The sequence below is a fragment of the Halichoeres trimaculatus genome, unplaced genomic scaffold (assembly GCF_033239565.1).
Source record: "Halichoeres trimaculatus isolate MK-OKI-2021-1 unplaced genomic scaffold, fHalTri1.1 fHalTri1_scaffold_18, whole genome shotgun sequence".
In the NCBI taxonomy this organism is placed as follows: Eukaryota; Metazoa; Chordata; class Actinopteri; order Labriformes; family Labridae; genus Halichoeres; species Halichoeres trimaculatus.
Window position 1 is genome coordinate 20,176,882 of NW_027437196.1, and position 5,375 is coordinate 20,182,256.

At 41.4% G+C, this 5,375-nt stretch overlaps 1 pseudogene; it reads right to left on the reverse strand.

Moving 5' to 3' along the window:
• Positions 1-549: 549 nt before the first annotated feature.
• On the reverse strand, positions 550-5,117 carry LOC141807591 (crystallin J1A-like; annotated as a pseudogene).
• Positions 5,118-5,375: the final 258 nt, after the last annotated feature.

A 5,375-nucleotide genomic window follows, 5' to 3' on the forward strand; every position in this document is an offset into this window, starting at 1 on the left:
AACATTTTAACACAGCTCTGTCTTCATCCACCTCTTTGTTCTTCTGTTGTTCAAAACAGTGTTTTTCTCATCACACACTTACAGCAGTTTGTCTTTCCTCTGCCAGGATGACATGTAATCCCTAAGTTTGCATCTTGATTTACAGAGTCCACCTTGAAATGATTTAAACAAGCCTAAACTATTTATCATTTGTCAACCAGTTTAAGCTGTAAAACAGAAGAGGGCCTGCAGCAGCCCACACGCTGCATTCTTCACAACCACACTGTGTCAGAGATATCGCAGCCTGGCTTCGCTCTCTGCTCAGCTCTCTCTGAGCTGCTTTAAAAAGGACAATATGGAAGTCAGCACTTTTACAGAGAGGAGCTCCTCAGAGGGAGGAAGAGTTTAAATCTGAGTCAAACTCTCTCTTCATAGAAACAGAAAACAGTCCTAAGGAGAAAAAAACAGATTCTGCAAAATGACCGACTCAGCGAGGAGGGTTTCCTGAAATGAAGAAACCCCAAGTCTTCCTGGAGCTGCAGAGAAAAACAGACATTTTGGTGACATGAAACTTCTTTATTTGAGGCTTGTTAGTCGTACACAACATAAATCTTGACTGGTTCTCTGTGTGCATGAAGCAGCTCTGACAGAACAAAAGGATTCTGGTTTCATTCAGGGCTTTAGAATGAGACTGTCATATACTGTCATGTCAAAGCTCAGCTGCATCCAGAACACAGCCTCTAAAAATAGACCTGTACGCTCACTCCATGAATACTTCATATAACATTTGTATTTAGGGCAAAAACTGAAGCAGAACTAAGGTTGTTGTGTTTTTGGGACCACACTTTCAGCAAGCTCCAGCAGCTGAGGGAACCTGAAAGTCCTCTCCCTCCATGACTCTGGGATTCCCTGCAGACCGGTCTGAAAAAGACAAACACAAGATGATCAGCTGCTGATAATAATTGAAAAAAGAGGAAACACTTGTCCTTAAGCAATTTCTTGCAAAGTTGAACATTTTAGAATAGAGTCATTAAAAAGACCTTTACAGTTTGCACTTCCTGTTGTTCTGATTTTCAGCAGTAAACTAAACAGCATCAGTGAATGTTATCTGTTTTATGTGCCTCACAGCTACATTGGTTCAGTACCTGAGCTCCAAAACAGGCCCCTATGAAGGAGGCTCTGCTAGCGGTGCATCCCCCGCGGCGCATGGTGTCCCTGACAGCCTCATCCAGCTTGGTCAGCGTCAGGATGCCATGAAGCGCCCCCTGGAGAGCACCGGGCAAAGCTGCATGCAGAGTCACACACATTAGGACAAGAGATGAGGCTCAGACCTCTTTAGTGTTCCTACGATGCAGAACATCACTCACTGTACCCATAAAACACTGACATTAGATCAGTTACTTTGGTAACAGCATTAACCTCACATTGAAAGAAGACACTTGAACAGATCTAGTTAGCAAAGATTTCCACGTTATACATCTTTCAGCCTGTAAAACCTGAGACCTCCACTCAGCAGGAGGAGGAAGCATGAGTTACAGATCAGAGACAGGAAGACAGGGAGGAGACACAAAACACACCGAGTCCTCCACACCAAGACCTGGCTGCAGCTCACCTCATGTGTTTGTGAATACGGCAGGGATCAGCTGAGAGCTGCTCTTTGCCAGATTATCTTTCACCTGTTGGAGCTGAGCTGAGGAGGGACATGAGTGGAGTTTAGAAACTCACTTACAGTCTGAGGTCATAAAACAAATCACATATCTCTGACATCTTTGTACTGTTATAGATGGATATTCAATGCCCCTTCCCCCTTCTGTGGACTGTAGGTGAACTGATAAGACAATAAGGCTCGCCTGTCCTGGCTCTTTGAAAGCCTGGCTGTCAGGAAGCTTTAAGACACATGAGTCCTTACCAATAACAGCTCGGTCCAGCTCCTGAGGGTTTTGTCTTTTTGGGTCATTCAGCTGAACGAGAACTTTATCCAGAGCATCAGGTTCAGGACCGTTCAGGATGAAATGCTCCAAAATCCTGAAAATACCAACACACCCTTTAACCACTGCCTCCTCATCCTCTGTATGAATGAGTTTTCTGTGTGATGAAGGCTCACCTCGCTGCAGCCAGAGTCACAGCCACACACATGTCGTTGTTCTGGGTCACTCTAATGGCTGCCTCCACTTTCTCCAACATCTCCGGTTGACCAGCAAACATGGCTACAACTGGGGCCAGCTTAGTGACACCATCCATCTGACAGTCCACATCACAGCCTGAAACACACACACACAATCACAGTGAGAAGAAGAAGAGAAAACACTTCACACACCTCTGCTCTGTCATCTTTACCTGTTTCCTCTTTCCCTGCATCCACATTTCTGAGGAACGCCTTCAGGCTGCCGTTTCTCCACGGGCCAGGGATGGGGAGGACAGCTTTGGGCCCTGACAGAGGATGAAGAGTGTTTTATTTACAGCCTCATAAACAGATGAGACGACACAGACAGAGTCAGAGATGTTTCTGCAGGTGGAGCTCTTCAGCTCCTCATCTTCTTTTACTCTTACACATAAAGCTCTGTCCTCTTTACTATTCCCAGAGGTGTGCTGTTCTGTTCGACTGATATAAAGCTGCTCTGTGTTTATGTGAGGTTCATCTCTCAGGCTTTGAGATGAACAGAAGTCTGACTGTGCAGAATATTTCCATAGAGAGGGATTTCCCCTCAGCAGAAACATATAATAAAGAGTTTCAACCAGGCAGAAACAGACACTCTTACTTTCTGTCAGGCCAGCTACCCTTACGAAAGAAAAATATATGTACCAATATATTTTTTGAAATGTATTGTAATATATTATTGATATATTATGATATACATGGAATAATATATTTATGTCAATATATTATATATTCATTGAATATATTGCAGTATATTGCAAAATATACAAATGATAGCCGCTTTCCATATATTGCAATATATTGGAAAATATAAATACTAAATCTCATATATGGGAATATATTACCTAATATATGCCATGATATTTTCCATTATGCTGCAATATATTTTTCTTTCATAACGGTAGGTAGATGAATTATTTATATATGCAGTAGGGATAGGTACCTACCTTTCACATTTGAAATGATATCCGGTACCTGGCAATCGGTACAAAACGGTACCAATTTTTGGTTCTTTTGCGTGTGTTCATGTAGTAATCAATATTGATTTCTTTGATTAAAAAATCTCAAAGTTTTTCAATTCAACATATTTATTCTCAGTATATAAACTTTCAATGCTGTGTTCATGTCCAGCATGGAAAATCGCCCACTCTTCCACTCCCTCAGGGTCACAAGGATGTGTTTGGGTACTCAAGCATGGTACCGTTTAATTTCATGTGAATTGGTACTCGGTACTTAAGACAGAATTTGGTCAGTACCCATAAAAGTACTTAATTCATCACCAAACCCTGGTATTAATTGATATAGATAACGTTATTATTGACATGATTATAAGAAAACTATACCTCCTTTCTTTCTGTAGGGATCATTCAGCGGCAGGTCATAGACGGTCCCTGGCCCAAAGAACTTATAGAAGCGTTCAGTCAGATCTTTCACATCCACATCTGTAAAAACAAGATAATGTATCAGCTCTTTTGGGAACAATGGTTCATTGAGCCAGAGTTACAGTAAAACTATAAACAAAATAGATGTTATCAAAAAACTGTAAACTTTGAATGCACAGACTGTTTTTCTAACTTTATCAGATGTGATTATTCTTTATGAACATAAATGTGTTTCTGTTACCTCCACATGTGCTGAGAGACTGCAGCAGGACAAAGGCCTGGTCTCCGTAACACGTCTGCTCTCCTGTCGTCCTGCTGTAAAAAGGATTGGCCGACTGAGGACGAAACTCAGGACACGGCTCCAGATTAGACAGAACCTCTGAGAGACGGTCTGCGTTATAGATCCAGTGCATGGGCTGGGCTGAGTGTGACACACACACACACACATACACGCACACACACAGAACAATTGAGTGTTTCACACGGGCGGTCCGTTGGAAACAGATGGAGACCAGGATGTGTTTAGACAATCCTGACATAAAACGTAAATCATAAAATAAACATGCTCAAGGGAACTAAGTAAAACACTGCACAAGTAACTTTAAATCACACAGTCAGAGTGTGAACAGGTCATTACATTACCTTCTCTAGTTTTTGTCCCTGATAGCCTAAAAACACACATTGTTACTAACACTAAGCAGGGTACCTTTGAGTGATCCCTAGATTTTTTGTTTACCAATATTTATGAAGACTAGTTAGTATCATTTCAAGGAGCTTTAAAATCTGAATAAACTTTGAACTTGTGTGGTTTGGGTTGGTTAGTGTAGATTTATTTAACAAAATGATGTTTGAAAGAGACATGGGTCAAGTTAAGGTCCCTGAACTTTATCTGTAGGCTATGTGTCCAGATGATGTTCATGGACACTGATATTAATCCTGACCAGCCCAGAAAGAAATAAAGACAGCAAGATATTGAGCTTTAAAGATGTTAAACTGTGTTAAGTAACAGGAAAAAATCCATATTCAGTCTGTCAATAAAAATATGTGTTTAAATGTATGGTGCATATTTGGTTTTAAAAATTTAAAGATGTGTTTCTGAAATGAGCTCTTTTCTGTTACCAGCGTCACAGTTTTTATCTTACCTGCTGCATCTGCCACAGCAGCCCCGATAATGGCCCCCAGTGCTCTGTCTGCCAGAGTAAGGGCCATCTGAAAACCAACACACAACAGCACCAGCATTAAATGTCAACTTTATATGACAGCACATGATCAGAGTCAGAGAGGAGGAAATATTACCCTTACTGTCTTTAAAAAACAGTCTTGTATAACTTAAACATTTTACAGAGTCAGTTTCAGGTCAGTATTTTAGAGCCGAGCTTATCACTGTGTTTGAAGGCAGAGGTTTCTGTGTGTGATGACCTCAGTGTACAATCTGACTCATCTGTTAATCATATGTAAATTAAACCCTAAATTAATTTAATGTCAGTAACATGCAGGGCTGTGTATCCTTGCCTTGTGAAGAACGTCGTCCTCTTCTCTCAAGCAGACCTCCTGAAGTGTGCTCAAAAAGCTTCTTACTGTCAGTTTGTCTGTTGAGGGGAGGGACTATAAGGGTTATGATAACACACACACACACACACACACACACACACACACACACACACACACACACACACACACACACACACACACACACACACACACACACACACACACACACACGCACAAATGAACACCACTGGACATTAAGACAAACTGTTTTTACTACAAGGGGCCAGGTTTCAGCCTCAGTGAATGAAAAACTGTTGTTTTGTGTTTGAGGCCCATCCCTCCAACGTGCCATTAACATGCTAACA